The sequence below is a fragment of the Hordeum vulgare genome, chromosome 6H (assembly GCF_904849725.1).
Source record: "Hordeum vulgare subsp. vulgare chromosome 6H, MorexV3_pseudomolecules_assembly, whole genome shotgun sequence".
NCBI lineage: Eukaryota > Viridiplantae > Streptophyta > Magnoliopsida > Poales > Poaceae > Hordeum > Hordeum vulgare.
In genome coordinates this window covers 224427520-224450021 of record NC_058523.1, presented here as the reverse complement: position 1 = coordinate 224450021, position 22502 = coordinate 224427520, and positions in this window count along the sequence as shown.

The following is a 22502-nucleotide window of genomic DNA, read 5'->3' as shown; positions in this document are numbered from 1 at the left end:
GGTGAATATGGTGTGTTGATTCTTGTTTCCGGTTTGCTTCGTCTCGATAAAGTTCTGCAAGCGTGTTGGAAGGTGAGGATCCATTCGACTACGTCGGTTCGTGTGCTTCACAGAGTCATTCTTCTAGTTGTCTCATTGCTTTCGCTATGTCTCGCTGCCTACCACCTGTTAAATGTCAGCCTCCCAACAATGCCATGAAAAACCTCTAACCTTTCCACAACCTAGCAAACCTTGTTTGGCTATGTTACCGCTTGCTCAGCCTTTTGATAGCGTTGCTAGTTGCAGGTACAGTTGCTTCCATGTGCCAACATGGGTTCCTTGCTATATCACCATATTATTGCTAACTAATTTAATGCACCTAGATACTTGGTAAAAGGTGGAATGCTTGACCTTCTAGCCTGGTGTTTTGTTCCACCTTTGCCGCCTTAGTTTCGACTACGGGTGGTATGTTCCATAAATGAGCTCTCCAAACATGCTTGGGTTGTTATGGGGACCCCCTGGATTTTTGTTTTGGAATAAAACTGGTCTAGCAAGGCCCAACATTGGTACTATATTTGCCCAACATAATAATTCTGCTAATACTAAAAATATAGGGCGTCATGAACTCAAGGAGTAATTCTACATAATACAGGGGGGGTAGTGCTAATGGTGTTGTTCCCAAACTAGAGCACAGTGCGGGCTACCTGGGGCAACCCAGGACTTCAGTTACCCTATGCTTCCCTTATCCGTCGTGTCCTCAGAACGACATACGCAGCTCCTATCGGGATCTTCGACACGCCGGGCAGCCTTGCTGGACTTGTTTCACCTTTCTTGAGCGTCTTGTGCGAGGGATTCCGAGGATACTTTGGCCTATCTCGAGGTTGAGGTTTGATACGTCTCCAACGTATCTACTTCTCCAAACTCTTTTGCCCTTGTTCTGGACTCTAATTTGCATGATTTGAATGGAACTAACCCAGACTGACGTTGTTTTCAACAGAATTGCCTTGGTGTTATTTTCGTGCACAAATAAAAGTTCTCGGATTGACCTGAAAATTTACACAGAAAGTTTTTGGAATTAATAAAAAATATTGGCGAAACAATCAACTAGAGAGGGCCACCAATAGGCCACAAGCCTGTAGGGCGTCCCCCCTAGGTCGCGCCCCCTGGCTTTTGGGGACCCTGTGGCTCCACCGACCTCGTTTCCACTCCTATATACTCCTATCCGGGGAAAAAAATCAAGGAGAAGAGTTCATCGCGTTTTACGATACGGAGCCGCCGCCACCTCTTGTTCTTCATCGGAAGGGCGGATCTGGAGTCTGCTTTGGGCTCTGAAGAGGGGAAATCGACACCATCGTCAACAGCAACCATCCTTCATCACCAATTTCATGATGCTCTCCGTCGTTCGTGAGTAATTCTATCGTAGACTTGCTGGACGGTGATGGGTTGGATGAGATCTATCATGTAATCGAGTTAGTTTTGTTAGGGTTTGGTCCCTAGTATCCATTATATTCTGAGATTGATGTTGCTATGACTTTGCTATGCTTAATTCTTGTCACTAGGACCCGAGTGCCATGATTCCAGATCTGAACCTATTATGTTTTCATGAATATATATGTTTTCTTGATCCTATCTTGCAAATTATAGACACCTATTATGAGTTATGATCCGCATCCCCCAGGGTGACAATAACTGGGATTCTTTCCGGTGATTACTGTAGTTTGAGGAGTTCATGTATTCACTAAGTGCTAATGCTTTGGTCTGGTTCTCTATTAAAAGGAGGCCTTAATATCCCTTAGTTTCCATGAGGACCCCGCTGCCATGGGAGGGTAGGACCAAAGATGTCATACAAATTCTTTTCCACAAGCACGTATGACTATATATGGAATACATGCCTACATTATATTGATGAATTGGAGCTAGTTCTATATCACCCTATGTTATGACTGTTGCATGATGAATTACATCCGACATAATTATCCATCACTGATCCATTGCCTACGAACTTTCCACATATTGGTCTTTACTAAGTTACTTTTCCATTGCTATTGTTACGATCACTACAAAAGTGCTACTGTTACATTTGCCACCGTTACCGTTACTTCCATACTACTTTGCTAGTAAATACTTTGCTGCAGATATTAAGTTTTTCATGTATGGTTGAATTGATAACTTAGATGCTAATACTCGAGAATATTCTTTGGCTCCCCTTGAGTCGAATCAATAAATTTGGGTTGAATACTCTACCCTCGAAAACTGTTGCGATCCCCTATACTTGTGGGTTAGCAAGACCTTTTTATGAGTTACTTGTGGGTTATTGTGCCGTTGCCGGGGAGCATAGATTTATTCTTCGAGTCACTTGGAATTTATATCTGTTGATCACTATGAAGAATCTGAAAGATGCTAAAACCAAGATCTACCCCTCAACTACGAGGGCAGGTAAGGAACTACCATCTAGCACTTCACTTGTTTCACTGTTTGTTATGAGTAAATTTGCGACACCACCACCTGTTACTGAATCTGATATGTCGCAAGTAATTTATGATGCTACTTCTGCTATGCATGATGCTTATGATGATACTTTGCTTGATACTATTGTGCCACTTGGTGAATTTATTGATGAACAAAATGTTAGTGTGAATGTTGAAATTGATAATATTTTTGAATCTGATGGAATTATTGAAACTAAACGTCATGATGCACCAACTATTGGGGAATGTAGTAATAATTCAAAAAAATTACTATGTGTCACCAAGATCAAACTAGGAGATGCTAGCAACGAGAGAGAGGGGGTGCATCTTCATACCCTTGAAGATCGCTAAGCGGAAGTGTTGCAAAGAACGCAGTTGATGGAGTTGTACTCGCAACGATTCAAATCACGGAGGATCCGATCCAAGAGCCAAACGGATGTCGCCTCTGTGTTCAACATGTACAGCCCAGGGACGTCTCCTCCTTCTTGATCTAGCAAGGGGGGGGAGAAGTTGAGGGAGAGCTCCGGCAGCACGACGGCGTGGTGGCGGTGGAGCTCGTGGTTCTCCGGCAGAGCTTCGCTAAGCACTACGGAGGAGAAGGTGTAGGAGGGTTGCGCCAGGGGCAAGGGAATCAGGGGAGCCGCAAACCTCTCACCCCCCATCTATTTATAAGCTAAAGGGGAGAGGGGGCGGCCCCCTAGATGCCTCTAGAGGAGGCGGCGACGGCCATGGGGGAGGCTTGTCTCCCAAGTTGGTGGGAGGAGCCCCCACGCCCTAGGGTTCCCAACCCTAGGTGCCTTGGGCCCTTGGGGGGTGCACCAGCCTACTAGGGAGCTCGTTCCCACCCATATTCATCCCACTTCATCCTCCGGGGCAGGTGGCCCCTCCCAGTGGACCCCGGAACCCTTGCGGTGGTCCCAGTACAATACTGTTAAACTCCAAAACTTTTCCGATGACTGAAACTGGACTTCCCATATATAAATCTTCACCTCCGGACTATTCTAGAACTTCTCTGACGTCAGGGATCTCATCGGGACTCCGAACAACTTTCGATAACCACATACAATTCCAATTACAAGTCTAGTGTCACCGAACCTTAAGTGTGTAGACCATACGAGTTTGGGAACGATGCAGACATGACCGAGATGCCTCTCCGGCAATAACCAATAGCGGGATCTGGATACCCATATTGGCACCCACATGTTCCACTATGATCTCATCGGATGAACCATGATGTCGGGGATTCAATTAATCCCGTATAAAATTCCCTTTGTCCATCGGTATGTTACTTGCCCGAGATTTGATCGTCGGTATCCCTATACCTTGTTCAATCTCATTACCGGCAAGTCTCTTTACTTGTTCAGTAACACATGATCCCGTGAATAACTCCTTAGTCACATTGAGCTCATTATGATGATGTATTATGGAGTGGGCCCAGAGATACCTCTCCGTCACACGGAGTGACAAATCCCAGTCTCGATTCGTACCAACGCAACACACACTTTCGGAGATACCTGTAGTGCACCTTTACGTTGTGACGCTTGATACACCCAAAGCATTTCTAAGGTATCCGGGAGTTGCACAATCTCGTGGTCTAAGGAAATGATACTTGACATTAGAAAAGCTCTAACAGACGAACTAAACGATCTTGTGCTATGCTTAGGATTGGGTCTTGTCCATCACATCATTCTCCTAATGATGTGATCCCATTATCAACGACATCCAATGTCCATGGTCAGGAAACCACGACCATCTATTGATCAACAAGCTAGTCAACTAGAGGCTCATTAGGGACATGGTGTTGTCTATGTATTCACACATTTATTATGGTTTCCGATTAATACAATTATAGCATGAACAATAGACAATTATCATGAACAAGAAAATATAATAATAACCATTTTATTATTGCCTCTAGGGCGTATTTTCAACAGTCTCCCACTTGCACTAGAGTCAATAATCTAGTTATATTGTGATGAATCGAACACCCATAGAGTTCTGGTGTTGATCATGTTTCGCTCCTGGAAGAGATTTAGTCAACGGATCTACGACATTCAGATCCGTATGTACTTTACAAATATCTATATCTCCATCCTGAATGTAACCACGAATGGAGTTGAAGGGGCGCTTGATGTGCTTGGTCTTCTTGTGAAACCTGGGCTCCTTGGCAATGGCAATAGCTCCAGTGTTGTCGTAGAAGAGAGTCATCGGGCCCGAGTCATTGGGAATCACTCCTAGGTCGGTGATGAACTCCTTCATCCAGACTCCTTCCTGCGCTGCTTCCCAAGCAGCTGTGTACTCCGCTTCACATGTAGGTGCCACAATGACGCTTTGCTTGCAACTGCACTAGCTGACTGACCCACCATTCAAAATATACACGTATCCGGTTTGTGACTTGGAGTCATCCGAATCTGGGTCGAAGCTAGCATCAACGTAACACTTTACGACGAGCTCTTCGGCACCTCCATAAACGAGAAACATATCTTTAATCCTTTTCAGGTACTTAAGGATATTCTTCACCGCTGTCCAGTGTTCCATTCCGGGATCACTTTAGTACCTCCCTACCAAACTTATGGCAAGGTTCACATCAGGTCTGGTACACAGCATGGCATACATAATAGAGCCTATGGCTGAGGCATAGGGGGCGATACTCATATTTTCACTATCTTCTGTCGTGGTCGGGCATTGAGCTATGCTCAATACCACACCTTGCAATACACACAAGAACCCCTTCTTGGACTGATCCATATTGAACGTCTTCAATATCTTGTCAAGGTACGTGCTTTGTGAAAGACCAATGAGGCATCTCGATCTATCTCTATAGATCTTGATGCCTAATATGTAAGTAGCTTCTGCAAGGTCCTTCATTGGAAAACACTTATTCAAGTAGGCCTTTATGCTTTCCAAAAGTTCTATATCATTTCCCATCAACAATATGTCATCGACGTATAAAATGAGAAATGCTACAAAGCTCCCACTCACTTTCTTGTAAATATAGGCTTCTGCATAAGTCTGTACAAACCCAAATGCTTTGATCACCTCATCAAAGTGAATGTTCCAACTCCGAGATGCTTGCACCAGCCCATAGATGGAGCACTGGAGCATGCATACATTGTCAGCATTCTTAGGATCGACAAAACCTTATGGCTGCATCATATACAATTCTTCCTTAAGAAAACCGTTAAGGAATGCCGTTTTGACGTCCATTTGCCAGATCTCATAATCATAAAATGTGGCAACTGCTGACATGATTTGGACGAACTTCAGCATCGCTACGGGTGAGAAAGTCTCATCGTAGTCAATTCCTTGAACTTGTCGATAACCCTTAGCGACAAACCAAGCCTTATAGACGGTCACATTACCATACGCGTCAATCTTCTTCTTAAATAACCATTTATTTTCTATGGCTTGTCGATCATCGGGCAAGTCCACCAAAGTCCATACTTTGTTCTCATACATGGATCCTATCTCGGATTTCATGGATTCAAGCCATTTGTTGGAATTCGGGTCCGTCATGGCTTCTTCATAGTTCGAAGGTTCACCGTTGTCTAACAACATGATTTCTAGGAAAGGGTACCCGTACCACTCCGGTGCCGAACGTGTCCTCGTGGACCTAAGAAGGTTAGTAGTAACTTGATCCAAAGTTTCATGATCATCATCATTAACTTCCTCTCTAGTCAGTGGAGGCACCAGAGAAACATTTTCCTGCACTGCGCTACTCTCCGGTTTGAGAGGGGGTATAGTAATCTCATCAAGTTCTACTTTCCTCCCACTTAGTTCTTTCGAGAGAAACTCTTTCTCTAGAAAGGATCCATTCTGGGCAACAAAGATCTTGCCTTAAGATCTGAGATAGAAGGTATACCCAATAGTTCCCTTAGGGTATCCTATGAAGACGCACTTTTCCGATTTGGGTTCGAGCTTTTCAGGTTGAAGTTTCTTGACATAAGCATTGCATCCCCAAACTTTCATAAACAACAGCTTAGGTTTCTTCCCAAACCATAATTCAGATGGTGTCGTCTCAACGGATTTAGACGGTGCCCTATTTAAAGTGAATGCGGTAGTCTCCAATGCATATCCCCAAAATGATAGCGGTAATCAGTAAGAGACATCATATTTCGCACCATATCCAATAGAGTACGATTACAATGTTCGGAGACACCATTGCGCTGAGGTGTGCTAGGCGGTGCGTGTTGTGAAACATTTCCACATTTCCTTAAGTGTGTGCCAAACTCGTGACTCAAATATTCTCCTCCACGATCAGATTGTAAGAACTTTATTTTCCTGCCATGTTGATTCTCTACCTCACTCTGAAATTCCTTGAACTTCTCAAAGGTCTCGGACTTGTGTTTCATTAAGTAGACATACCCATATCTGCTTAAGTCATCAGTGAGGGTGAGAACATAACGATAGCCACCGTGAGCCTCAACGCTCATTGGATCGCATACATCGGTATGTATTATTTCCAACATGTTGGTTGCTCGCTCCATTGTTCCAGAGAACGGAGTCTTAGTCATCTTGCCCATGATGCATGGTTTGCACGTGTCAAATGATTCATAATCAAGAGACTCCAAAAGTCCATCTCCATGGAGTTTCTTCATGCGTTTGACACCGCTATGACCAAGGAGAGAGTGCCACAAGTATGCGGGGCTATCATTATCAACCTTACATCGTTTGGTACTCACACTATTAATATGTGTAACATCACATTGAAGATTCAATAAAAATAAACCATTGACCAGCGGGGCATCACCATTAAACATATCTCTCATATAAATAGAACAACAATTATTCTTGGATTTAAATGAGTAGCCATCTCGCATCAAACGAGATCCAGATACAATTTTCATGCTGAAAGATGATACTAAATAACAATTATTGAGGTTTAAAACTAATCCCGAAGGTAGATGTAGAGGTAGCGTGCCGACGGTGATCACATCGACCTTGGAACCATTCCCGACGCGCACCGTCACCTCGTCCTTTGCCACTCTCCGCTTATTCTGGAGCTCCTGTTTTGAGTTACAAATGTGAGCAACCGCACCGGTATGAAATACCCAGGAGCTACTACGAGTGCTGGTAAGGTACACATCAAGAACATGTATATCATATATACCTTTGACGTTACCGGCCTTTTTATCCGCTAAGTACTTGGGGTAGTTCTGCTTCTAATGATCGGTTTCCTTGCAATAATAGCACTCACTCTCAATCTTGGGTCCATTCTTGGGATTCTTCCCGGCAACTGATTTACCGGGAGCGGCAACTTCTTTGCCATCCTTCTTGAAGTTCTTCTTACCCTTTCCTTTCTTGGAACTGGTGGTCTTATTCACCATCAACACTTGATGTTCCTTTTTTATCTCCACCTTCGCTGATTTCAGCATCGAATATAACTCAGGAATGGACTTCTCCATCCCTTGCATATTGAAGTTCATCACAAAGCTCTTATAGCTAGATGGAAGCGACTGGAGGATTCTGTCAATAACCGAGTCATCCGGAAGATTGACTCCCACCTGAGACAAGCAGTTGTCCAACCCATACATTTTGAGTATGTACTCGCTGATAAAACTATTTCCCTCCATCTTACAACTGAAATACTTGTGGGAGACTTCATATCTCTCGACCCGGGCATGAGCTTGGAAAACCATTCTCAGCTCTTGGAACATCTCATATGCTTTGTGTTGCTCAAAATGCATTTGGAGCCCCGATTCTATGCTGTAAAGCATGCCGCACTGAACCAGGGAGTAATCATCACTACGCGACTGCCAGACATTCGTAACGTCTTGAGTTGCTGGGAAAATGGGTGCGTCACCTAGCGGTACATCAAGGACATATGTTTTCTTGGATGCTATGAGGATGAGCCTCAAGTTACGGACCCAGTCCGTATAGTTGCTTCCATCGTCTTTCAGCTTGGTTTTCTCTAGGAACGCGTTGAAGTTGAGGGCAACATTAGCGTGGGCCATTTGATCTAGAAGATAGATTGTAAAGACAATTTTAGACTAAGTTCATGATAATTAAGTTCATCTAATCAAATTATTTAATGAACTCCCACTCAGATAGACATCCCTCTAGTCATCTAAGTGATACATGATCCATATCGACTAGGCCGTGTACGATCATCACGTGAGATGGACTAGTCATCAATGGTGAACATCTCCATGTTGATCGCATCTACTATACGACTCATGTTCGACCTTTCGGTATCTCGTGTTCCGAGGCCATGTCTATACATGCTAGGCTCGTCAAGTCAACCTAAGTGTTCCGCGTGTGTAAATCTGGCTTACACCCGTTGTATACGAATATTAGAAACTATCACACCCGATCATCATGTGGTGCTTCTAAACAACGATCCTTCACAACGGTGCACACTTAGGGGGAACACATTTCTTGAAATTTTAGTGAGGGATCATATTATTTATGCTACCGTCATTCTAAGAAAATAAGATGTAAAAAACATAATAAACATCATATGCAAATCATAAAGTGACATGATATGGCCAATATCATCGTGCGCCTTTGATCTCCATCTTCGGGGCGCAGCATGATCCCCACCGTCACCGGCACGACACCATCATCTCCATCATCGTGTCTTCATGAAGTTGTCTCACCAACTATTACTTCTACTACTATGGCTAACGGTTAGCAATAAAGTAAAGTAATTATATGGCGTTTTTGATTGACAGGCACGTCATACAACAAATATAAGACAACTCCCATGGCTCCTACCGATTGTCATACTCATCAACATGGAAGTCGTGATTCCTATTACAAGAACATGATCAATCTCATACAACACATATATTTCATTACATCCTTTTGGCCATATCACATCACATAGCATACCCTGCAAAAACAAGTTAGACGTTCTCTAATTGTTGGCGCAAGTTTTACGTGGATGCTATGGGTTTCTAGCAAGAACATTTCTCACCTACGTAAAAGCCACAAAGGTGATATGACAATTTCTATTTACCCTTCACAAGGACCCTCTTCATCGAATCCGATCCGACTAAAATGGGAGAGACAAACACCCGCTAGCCACCTTATGCAACTAGTGCATGTCACGCGGTGGAACCAGTCTCACGTAAGCGTACGTGTAAAGTCGGTCCGGGCCACTTCATCCCACAATGCCGCCGAATCAAAATAGGAATAGTAACAGCAATCAAATTGACCAAATCATCGCCCACAACTACTTGTGTTCTACTCATGCATAGAATCTACGCATAGAACTAGCTCATGATGCCACTATTGGGGAACGTAGTAATTATTCAAAAAAATTCCTATGTGTCACCAAGATCAATCTAGGAGATGCTAGCAACGAGAAAGAGGGAGTGCATCTTCATACCCTTGAAGATCGCTAAGCGGAAGCGTTGCAAAGAACGCGGTTGATGGAGTCGTACTCGCGACGATTCAAATCGCGGAAGATCTGATCCAAGCGCCGAACGGACGGCGCCTACGTGTTCAGAACACGTACAACCCGGGGACGTCTCCTCCTTCTTGATACAGCAAGGGGGAGCAGAAGTTGAGGGAGAGCTCCGATAGCACGACGACGTGGTGGCTGTGGAGCTCGTGGTTCTTCGACAGAACTTCGCTAAGCACTACGGAGGAGGAGCAGGTGTAGGAGGGCTAGACCAGGGGGAAGGGAATCAGGGGTGTCGCATCCCTCTCACCCCCATCTATTTATAGGGTAAAGGAGAGAGGGGCCCGGCCCCCTAGATGCCTATAGAGGGGGCGGCAACAGCCAAGGGGGAGGCTTGCCTCCCAAGTTGGTGGGAGGAGCCCCCACGCTCTAGGGTTCCCAACCCTAGGCGCCTTGTGCCCTTGGGGGGTGCACCAGCCCACTAGGGAGCTTGTTCCCACCCATATTCAGACCACGTGGTCCTCCGAGGTAGGTGGCCCCTCCTTGTGGACCCCCGAAACCCTTTCGATGGTCCCAGTACAATACAGATAAACCCCGAAACTTTTGCGGTGACTGAAACTGGACTTCCCATATATAAATCTTTACCTCCGGACTATTCCAGAACTCCTCGTGACATCCAGGATCTCATCCGGGACTTTGAACAACCTTCTGTAACCACATATACGATTCCCATAACAACTCTAGCTTCACAGAACCTTCAGTGTGTAGACCCTACGGGTTCGGGAAACATGCAGACATGACCGAGACAACTCTCCGGCCAATAACCAGCAGTGGGGTATGGATATCCATGTTGGCTCCCACATGTTCCACGATGATCTCATCGGATGAACCACGATGCCGGGGATTCAATTAATCCCGTATACAATTCCCTTTGTCCATCGATATGTTACTTGCCCGAGATTCGATCGTCGGTATCCCTATACCTTGTTCTATCTCGTTACTGGCAAGTCTCTTTACTCGTTCCGTAACACATGATCCCATGACTAACTCCTTAGTCACACTGAGCTCATTATGATGATGTATTACTGAGTGGGCCCAGAGATACCTCTCTGTCACACGGAGTGACAAATCCCAGTCTTGGTTCGTACCAACCCAACAAACACTTTCGGAGATACCTAAATTGTACCATCTTGTCCATCACGAAAAGCTCTAGCAGACGAACTACATGATCTTGTGCTATGCTTAGGATTGGGTCTTGTCCATCACATCATTCTACTAATGATGTGATCCCGTTATCAACAACATCCAATGTCCATGGGCAGAAAACCATGACCATCTATTGATCCACGAGCTAGTCAACTAGAGGCTCACGAGGGACATGGTGGGGTCTATGTATTCAGACATCTATTACTGTTTCCGGTTAATACATTTATAGCATGAACAATAGACAATTATCATGAACAAGGAAATATAATAATAACCATTTTATTATTGCCTCTAGGGCATATTTCCAAGACCTACTAGGCCTAGCTCTCCTAGATATGAATTGCCTAATATACATGAGGGTTATGTTATGGAAGGAGAAGTAGCTAGGGACTTTCTTGCTTGTAAGGATAGAGATGATCTTAATAAATTTCTATGCAAGTGGAAGGAAAAAACTCTTTGAATGCTACAAGGCAATATGATCCCAAGTTTACTACTCCACTTATCTGTGTTACTCATAAAGATTATGAATTCTGTGTCGATCCTGGGTTAATTAATTTTGTAGAATGTGATCCTTTCCATGGTTATGAATCTGAAACTGTTGTGGCACACCCTACTAAATTGAATGATATAGCCACCCTATTTACTCATGAGGAAAAAATCGTTATTACTATATTCTCAAGCTATTTTCGTTCTCATTAAAGGGTCATGCTAAGCTATGGTTTAATTCTCTTTCTCATGGTTGTGTGTGTTGTCCCCAGGATATGATTTACTACTTCTATGAAAAATATTTCCATCCCCATAAGAAACAAGCTACCTTGCATGAATTTTTTAACTTTGTGCAAATTGAAGAAGAGAGTCTCCCACAAGCTTGGGGGAGGCTTCTCTAGTTACTTAATGCTTTGCCCGACCATACTCTCAAGAAAAATGAAATACTTGACATCTTTTATAATGGACCAACCGATGCTTCTAGGGACCACCTAGATACTTGTGCTGGTTGTGTTTTCAGGGAACAAACTGATGAACAAGCTAAACTACTATTGAATAATATATTGAGCAATGATAATGATTGGACTATTCCCGAACCACCTCCAAAACCAACTCCGAAGAAAAGAGGTATTCTATTCCTCACTCCTGAAGATATGCAAGAGGCAAAGAAATCTATGAAAGAAAAAGGTATTAAAGCTGAAGATGTTAAGAATCTACCACCTATTGAAGAAATGCATGGTCTTGATAACCCGACACACGCAGTAGATTTGATTAAGGTGATATTCCTTATAATAAGTCTGCTAGCCAATGCTTGGATGAATTTGATAACTTTGTTGCTAAACAAGAAAATTTCAATGCTTATGTTAGTAGACAATTGAAACATAATGCTTACATGCTTGATCCCTTGGGTGATTATATGAGTAGAACTGTTACTGACCTTAGGCTTATTAGTAAACATGCTTCCATGGTAACTACTCAAATAGAACAGGTACTTAAGGCACAAAATGATTTGCTCAATGAGATGATTAGTAAGAACAATGATCATTCTATTAGAGTTATGACTAGAGGTGGTAGAATGACTCACGAACCCTTGTATCCTCATGTCACGCCCTCTATTCACTTTGTTTCAACTTTAGTCTTTTCAAATTTGGAGTTTATTAAAACTTTTTAAGCAAATGCTATGAGTGCCATGATTGTCATTGATTGTGTGTAAGATTGAGTGTGTGGATCTAAAAAAATTATAACATAATATTTCCATAAAGATCCTTTTTCTCATTTTGATTAATTCAAAACCTTGCTTTGGGGTTTGCACTACAAGTCCGTGATTCCAAGGGGGTGCCTTGACCCAAAGATTGTATTATGATTTTAGCACTATTATAACTCTCCAAAACCATAAAATAATTATTTTATAAATATTTTTCTATTTTATTTGCATGTCCTTTTGTGAGGACAGAAATGATATTCCTGAGTGGAAAATTATTTTTCCCACTTAGAAAAATCTGAGAAAAATTGGAGATACTCACAGGACATATTTTTCCATACATAGAAATTTCAACCACTATTTATGTTGAAAATATTTGAGTAAACCTTTGAAAACCTATTTTGTCTGTTTTGATGTTTTGAAATATTTCCAAGGGAAATATTCTCAATAAATTCCCATAATATTCTTGGTCCCCTCGGTGTCTCTCGATGTCCCCAACAACCACCCGAGTCAGGGAAGCCTCAGAGCCCCCTTCTTTCCCTCTCTACTGACTCACGCGATGCGTGCTAGCGCGCACCCGATTCGGTCAGTAGTGTGTGGACTCAGAGCACGCTCGCACAGAGGCCCGCTCCCTCTTGTTGAGTCTCTAGAGTCTCAAACCAAGTCCACAAAACCGTAGTTTCGACCCCGAGCTCTCTAACCCTCTCCTGCAGCCGTGGTGAGACCATTGGCTCTCCCCCGCTCGGTGCATCGTTGCTGGCCTATAAATAGGCCCTCCCCCTTCACTCCAGCACCTCACCCCTCTCCTCCAGACCCTCAATCGAGCCCCTAGCCACTCCACTCGAGTAAGGAGAGCTCCGATGCTCGAGTTCGATTGAGGCCCCGCTGTTTCGGAGCTCCGTTGATCTTGGGCTACAGGCCAGCTCTCGCGCTCCTCTCAACTCCTCTGTGACCGTAGTGAGCTCAGGAAGCTTCTCCACCTCTCCCCCGAGCATTTCTTTGCCTGTAGCACCCATCTCTACCACCACCCGAATCATCTCTGCCACGGCCACATCGTCGCCTGTGACTCGGGTCCTCCCCGTCGTTCCTTCAACACCCATCAGGTAGGTGGCGATGCCATGGTACCATTCCTGCAATCTCCTGGCCACGAGGGCGTTGGAGCCGCCGTTGGCGTGCCTCCGATCCCCTCTGTTCAGAGGTGGAAGAAGACCCCGACAGGCATGCCCCACCTCTCGGTGGCCATCCTCTCCCCCTCTCTCTCCTCTCTCTACCACTGACCACAGGGGCGCGCGTCAGGTTTAAACCTGACGACGCGCGCGCACCTGGGCTAGGTGGTTGGCTAACTGGCCGGTTGGCCAGTTGGGCCGGCCCAGCTGCTGGCCAAGCCAGGCCAGGGGCTGAGCCCCTTTTTCTTTTTCTTTTAAATCTGATTTTAGATTATTTTTGCAGGATAAAATATATAATCAAATTTAAGTATTTTTCCACCATAATTTCTCTAAAAATGTATAGAATTTATTAGTACTGTTGTGCAAATTTTTGCTAAGTTTTTTATGCACAGCTTTAATTAAAATGCCTAGTTTGAATATTTTAGCTCCTATTAAATAGATTTTGAAAATATCTTTTTACATCAGAAACAGAAACAAACATTTTTAATACTAAACATATGATTTCTCAAAATAGGTTAACATTTTTAAAGTGAGTTCGTGCTCTGTTTTTGAGTGTGCTTCTTATTATTACTATTATTATTACGACGATAGATCACGCGTCGACGAAGGACTTGGACCCGAAGACCCCGAAGACCCCGAATACCTAGCTGGTCAAGGCAAGTAGCCCTTTGACCATGTGTGAGAAAATATTTTATGCATGACATGTTGATACCTTATTCCAATGCATATAGTTAAGGTTAATCAGTGCAACCCAGCATGGTGTTTCCGATAGCTCCTCGGGAGAACTTGCATTAAGCATGACCCTATCATCTTTGAGGGTCACGCTCATAAGATGTTGACAAGTAGACAGTACTGATACACATAGAATGAACATATGCATGATGATGGTAACATAGAGTTGTTATCAATGGTTTTACAAAAACCCCGTTGGGTGCCACTAATGCCCGAGGGTGATGATGTTCAGTTGGGTGACCACTTGATAAAGGAGTGGTGTACCACAAATATTTTGTGTTAGTGGTTTCGAAAATGGGATTAGATTTACGATGTCTCGACCGTCCCACATGTACGACCACGATGCCCCTTTTTGGGATGGAGCTTTCTTGATTACTTTGGTCGGTGCTAGCAAAGAACACGCAATTCTAGTGGCGGGAGTGATGTGGTCAATCTCGTCACAGGGTCGTACCAGGTAGGCCGACTATGGCGTTTTTTACGTGTTCCGGGCACACCGTTGGTCCCTGCATGGATGATACGGTCTAGAGTTGGTGCTCATAAGACATACATCATGTTGGCTAGGTACCAATCGAGTGGACTCTTTGTCTAGTGTCGTCAGGAGAAATCCAATGATCGGGTACTTACCTCGGGTATGTTATATACCGCGAGTCGTGGATGACACGGATGTTTCCCGGATCTCGTGGGTACAGCGTACAGCCTTTGAAGAGTGTAAAACCATTCGAGTAGTCATGTCCACGGTCAAGGACAATTGGGTAATCCTACTTAAACTACATTCAGTCATTTCCGCATAAACCAAGTATGTGTGTGTGTGTGTGTGTGTGTTTAAAGGTGTTATCTGAAAGAGATGATAATGTCAAGTTCGGCGACTTGGCACAATGGGTGAACCTGAGGCGTTCAACCTTCAATAGATATATTGATATCTATAACATGTTCGTATGATTACGATCTAAGCTTCTGATGCATATCCATACAAGTAATTGACCATGCACATGTTTTAGATAAAACTGCTTTCCGCAAAGACTACATATTTCTTTATCATCGTACCAACTGCATTATCCATATCATGGGCTGTTTGCGAGTACATTCAAAGTACTCATTGGCTTGTCACTGGTTATTTTATTGACCAGACATGGAGGAACCGGAGTATGGGGTAGAATTCATCGTCGGAGATGGACACGCGATCTAGGACGCTTCCCAGTCAGAATGCCTGTTGGTTAAGGCTGATGGCATGGGTTCCCGTTTATTACCAAGTTTTCCGCTAGTAGTTGTTATGGTGTGATTGGCCTCCTAGGCCCTATCTATGTAATACTTGACCGTGATGGTCCTTATTGTATCAAACGTTAAATTTGGATGTAAGACTCTTGTTATTCAGTATCGGGATGTTCAGTGAGCATTGATCTCTGGGATCACTGTACACATGCATTCCGTGATCTCGACGCATAAGTCGGGGTCCCCACAGAGCTGGTATCAGAGCCATCTTGATTGTAGCAAGCCTTAGGTAGCATGGACGGTAGCCGAGACGAATATCAAAATCAGACCTTACACTTGATATTTTCTATACCCTACTACCTTTTCATACCACCCACAAATTGCTAACCCTCTCCTAAAAACCTTGTAGATGGTCGTCATACCTAAGTCGCTTCTAGAGACTGGCTTTCCCCTACTCTTGGGAGACAGCTTGGAGAAGTGTCAAGTATGCCGCACGTCCATTTTACTCTACCACGAGCAATGGGTCAATGCTGACACAAAGGAATATCACGTGGATGTGATTGTGAAGGAAAACGACTCCCCAGCTAGTTGGTTCTTTGAAGGACCATAGATGGAGAATCTGGTGTTGGTAGCGGAGACAGCAACACGAGGCGCTCGTGCATCTCCGTGATATCCTTCCCGAGATGGACAACGAGACGGCTACTCGTCACCTACCTTTTGTTAAGGATGGGCTTAACGGGAGCTGGACACTCAACCCATCCCCAGAGGATGGGACGCCACTCAGGTTTCAGACCTACTACAGCCTCTCCGCCGACACTCTAACTCACCTTCTGATCAAGGAATCCGTGACGTTTCGCCAAGAACTTCACCAAGTCAAGGACCTACTCCGCCTAGAAAAGATGAAGACACACAATGTTAAGAAGGAAGGAGCACCCGGAGGGCAATCTGCCATCGCCTTCCGAGGAGGAATACCACCACTTAAGGCCACTCCTATATAGAGTCGTCGCCTGACCGCTGAAGAATACACTGAGCTCCTCACCGCTTCACCGATGAAATGTCGTCCTAATGGACTTCTTCCTTCCCCCACAACCCTAAAGGATGAAGACACCTGCACCGATGAGGACGAAGAGGAAGACCCTGAAGAACCCGCGTACGAGACCAGCAATCCGCCGCTTAGATGGATGTCTTAGGACAAGTTAGGAATTCCCCACGCGAAGTTGAGTCCATGTAATGGTTCATATGAAACCATGCATGTTGTGGTGTGTGTGCTTCTGTCTATGTCTCACTACAAGCCGCGCGTTTGCCTTAGGCAACATGTAAGCGACTGCATCACCTATCTTAATTAATATATTTGCATAGGGTTCTTCGACCCTTTTGTTTGACACACTTGCACTATACCAAATCCCCCTTATATAGGCACGTCATCCCTTTATGATTTCCTCTCGACCACTTCGGAGTACTGACCTATCTGATCCAAACAGGATGGTGATTTCTACTCGCACCAGTACCTTCGGCAACTCGACCACTGGCACTTCTAGCCAGCAGCCAGGAAATGGTGGGTCTGCCCAAGCTGGAGATCACCCCGAGCAACAGCAAGGCGACATTCCCCCGCCATCGCCTCCTCCGGAGAGCATGACTATGGCTCAGTTTCTCCAAGCTCTCCGAGAGGAACGCCAAGCCAACAGCGCCGCCATCCAGCAGTTGACCCAGGTCCTAGTGAACAACCCGCTACACGGCGGAAATGGCAATGGTCGCTCCACTCTATCTGAGTTCATGAGGACTACGCCCCCAATATTCACTGAGATAACTAAGCCCCTGGATGCCTATGACTAGATCTGCACCATTAAAGACCTCCTCGCGCTGGTTAAGTGCACCGACAATCGCGAGAAAGTCCCCTATGCTTCTCACTGTCTCAGAGGCACGGCCAGGGCTTGGTTGCACGGGTTCCAAATTATGCGGGACGCGCAGGCTATCAGTTGGACTATCTTCAAAGATGGATTCCGCACTTCTCTCATTCCCCCTGGGATGATGACTATTAAGAAGAGAGAGTTCCATGCTCTGAGGCAAGGCAGCGGAATAGCCAAGGTATACCTGCATAAGTTTAACCTCTTGTCGAGGTATGCACCACAAGACGTCAGCACTTGTAAGTGCATCTAGTGCACATAAGTGATTTTGTTGGTTTCAAGACTTATAGGTTAAGTATCTAATGTGTTCATGAGTGTACACAAGATCTATAAGTCACTAAGGAGTTAGAAATATTCGATGAATATCGACCCCTAAAAATGTATATCTTCGGCTGAAGAAATTGGTTTGAAGCTGAAGAATTGAATCGCGAAGGAATTGCGATGAAATTGATATTCCTCATGAAGAAATTGAAGATGAGGAATTCGGTGTGTCCTGAAGAAAAACAAGCTGAAGATTTTGAAGCATGAAGATTTATTCTGTCTCTTTTATCTTCTTCACTTTTGAGTCATAGGAACACCGTACTGTTAAAGGGGGTCAAAGTAACACGACGGAATGAATTTCCTCATGATGCTCAACCCAATCCCAATCCTACCAAAAGCCTCAAGTGAGGAATATGAGAGACATGAGGACTCTCACATTTGAGGGTCTCGACCGTTACCACAAGTCGCGCCACATCATTGGTCTTATCCACATCAACGGTCATATTATTTAAGGGCATTAATGTCAAATCATGTTGGGATGCTCCCAGGCTATAAATAGCCGCCCCCCACAACCATTAGTTGGTTGGCTGCGCCGTTGGAAACTGACACTTGTCATAAGAGCAACCCAAATTCCTCAGAGTCATCGAGAGTAATTCATCAGTGAGGAAATACCCCAAACACCGAACCACAAACCTAAAACCAAGTGATTGAGCATCACTCAAGAAGGTTTTCCTGTGTGGGACTGAAGCCTTTTACCTTTGAGGAATGTGCATCCTCCACATGGTTAGGCGTCATGGTCTAGAGCCATCCAGCAGTCAATTGTGGATCCCCAAGTGACTAAGTTTGTGAGGGTTTGGAAGTCTGCCCTGAAGACTTACCACGAGGGTTGGGCGAGGACTGTGTGTTCTTAGCCCAAGGAGAATATTTCGGTAGGGACTGTGTGTCTTTTGGTTTCAATACCAAGCCGCTCCAAACCAGATGTACAACTGTCACAACAGTTGGAACTGGGTAATCAACCATTGTCTTCACTGTGAAACGGGTTCTATTTCTTCCACTCTTTACATTCCTTAGATTATATGTTGATGATTTTCACTGTCACTGTTTGAAGAATTTGCTGAAGACTTTCTCTGAAATTCCTCAACACCAAATTCTTCACGCGAGTTATTCCTCATCTGTTTTCTCCGTGCCTGCGTACTGTGCAAACTGTTTTTATATTCTTCACCCTGAAAAACTGTTGTAGTGATACTTTGCACTCCTGATCATTTGCTGTTTCCGCTGCAAGTTAGTCATCAGTGAGGAATTCCCTCAACAGGAATTTCCTCGGTGATGAAATTCTAAAAATCCCCTATTCACCCCCCCCTCTAGTCGATATAACGCACTTTCAATTGGTATTAGAGCAAGGTACTCCCTTGTTCTGTGTGATTTTGGTTTAACCACCTGGAGTCTTAGTTATGTCGACTGCAGGCATGATCAAGGTTAGTGTAGGATGCCCTACTTTCGAAGGAAAGGACTTTCCCTTCTGGAAGACCAAGATGCAGATGCATCTACAAGCTATTGACAACGATCTCTGGTATATTCTGGAACATGGCGTCCCCATCGTCACTGCTACTGTCTCTGTCGCTGATGTGAAGAAATTCAAGCAACTTTATTCTCAAGCGAACAATATCATCTATGGCCATCTGAGCAAGGGCCAGTATGGAAGAGTGAGTGCTTTGGGCTCAGCAAAACTTATCTGGGAAAGGCTGTCCAAAGTTAATGAAGGAGTATCAACCCAGTGTGATTCTCGTGTTGATGTTCTTTGCAGTCTCTTCAATCGCTTCAAGAGGATTGACAATGAAAGCTGCCAAGATACCTTTGATCGCCTCACTAGCATATCAAATGAACTGCAAGCACTCGGAGCTCGGGACATTACTGATCACGAAGTTGTGAAGAAACTGCTAAGATCTTTGGATTCTTCAGTTGATACTTTAGTTCTGATGATTCAAAAAGACCAGATTACAAGATGCTTGATCCAGCTGATATACTCAAAAGACTCAATACTCATGAATTCCAACAAGAAGAAAAGAGAGATCTATACGTACCAAGCTATTCTAGACCACATGCACTGAAGGCCAAAGCAATTTCCTCATCTGAAGAAGAAGACTCAGATGGTAGCATTGGTGATCCTGAAGAATTTGGATAGGAGCTTGCAATGCTCGTGAGGAAATTCCAGAAGTTTACACGACGTGGCCAGTTTGGTAAATCTTCAAGAAGAGATATGAGGAAATCAGAATCTTCATCTCAGGACTACAAGAAAAGAACCTGCCACAAATGCAAGAAATCAGGTCACTACATTACTGATTGTCCTCGTTGGGGAAAGGAATCAAAGAAGAAAAAATACAAGGATGAAAGTTCTGATGACTCAAAGAAAAAGAAGAAATCTTCAAAATCCTCATCTTCAAAGTCCTCATCGCATAAGAAGACTATTTTCAGAAAGGCTCGGGCACTTATTGGCAAGGAAATGGATTCCGAGGCAGAATCCAAGGAATGTGATGAAGAGAAGGGTTCTGAGGAAGACTCGGAATCTGGATAGGCTAGCCTTGCACTTGCAACCACATTCATCAGCAAGTCAATCTTCAACCTTGAAGAAAATGATAACACCATCCACACTGATGACTTCGCTCAAACCTATTGCTTCATGGCAAAAGTTTCAAAGGTACCGAATGATGCTTCCTCCTCTGATTCAAGTGACTGTGAACCTGATGATTATAAAAAACCCAGTTACAGTAAACTTGCTATCATTGCCACTAAACAACAAACTGCCCTGGAAAAGCTTCAGAAACTGCTAGACAGAAGTGATGATCTGTTGAATGATGAAATGAATCTTACCCAAATCCTCACTGACGATATGAAAAGTCTTCAGTCCAGATTGGATAATCTTCAAGATCGTCATGTTACACTCCTCGCTGATCATGAGAAACTTTCCTATGAATTTCTTAAAAGGAAGCTTGATCTTGAGAAGCTGAGGATTTCTCATGATGATCTTTGTTTGGGAAATGATTCATTACTAGCTCAATGGATCAGTACTTCTCAAGCTGAATTCATCCCTCCATGTCTTAAATGCATCGAACGTGAAACTGCTAATTCTTCACCAGAATCATCAAATGCTTCTATTGCTACAAATTATTCAACTCCTCTTGTAGTGTCAAATTCCTCACTTGAGGAAACCACAAATGTCACTGATGAAAATGCACGGCTGAAGGATTTGTATGTGACAGGCATATACAAAAGTCTCAAAGGACACCAAACCCTTTGTGATGTGCTCAAAAAGCAGATCTTGAACAGGAACCCAAGGAAAGAAGGAATTGCCTTTGAGAAGAAATTGAATGCTGATGGATCTTATTGGAAACCTGAGCAGTATCCCAAAACCTCATGGGTTGCTGCTACTGGGCCTCCTTTTGATCCATCCAATCTAACAGGCTTTTCATGTGAATTAACCTATTTCTCAGATGAGTCATTTGACTCCAACTATAAACTGTTGAAAAATCAATCTGGTGAAGTATTTCCTCGATATGTTGGAACTAACTGCAGGAATGGGCCTCCCCTGAGGAAGATCTGCACTACTAGGAAAAGGCCTGCTAGTGGCGCACCTGTTTTGGCTACTAATGGCGCACTACAGGTGCGCCACTAGCATCACACCATTAGAATGTTTTACTAATGGCGCACCACGCAGTGCGCCATTAGTATCTGGTATACTAATGGCGCACCAGGCAGTGCGCCATTAGTATAGCTCATGGTGCGCCATTAGTATCTGGTATACTAATGGTGCACCAGGTAGTGCGCCATTAGTATAGCTCATGGTGCGCCATTAGTATGCCTCCGAGGGGCCATATTTACCCATGTGCTCTGGCTTACTAATGGCGCACTATTTGACGATGCGCCACTAGTGTGCTTTTTGCAGTGCGCCGCTAAAGTGCAGAGTGGCGCGCCACTAGTATGAATATTAGGTTTTTTTCTGATATTTGCACAGGTTACAAAACATATTATTGCACAGAATATAGAGAGCACAACATATAAACAGCAGATTTATCGAATACAATAGAAGATTAGTCTCCGAATACAATTCATCATATTAGTCTCCGAATTCAAAATACCGAACAAAATTAGAACATTACAAGTGTAGAGACCGCGAGTAGCGAGTTTGTCTTCACATTACAAGTCGATATCGATCATCTAAACTACCATCACATAGAAGAGAGTTGCGGTCATCACGATGAGCATAATCGCGATGAAAATGGTCTTCATCCGGTTCCTCCAACGCTCCCTCCTCTCTCCCGCTAGATAGCGCGCGTTTAGTAAGTCTGTACCCTCAAGAATGAACATATAGCAATATCTGTTGTCCCCCCATAACATACGGAAATCAAAATCAGCTCAACTTAGATGACTAGCTAACTCATTTTTTAGATAGCATATGTAAAGGGGCCAACTCAAAATTCTGAGCCTAGCTAACTCATTTTTCAGATATAAGCTTGCTTGTTTTCCATTGTACCTGAAGAACTAGTT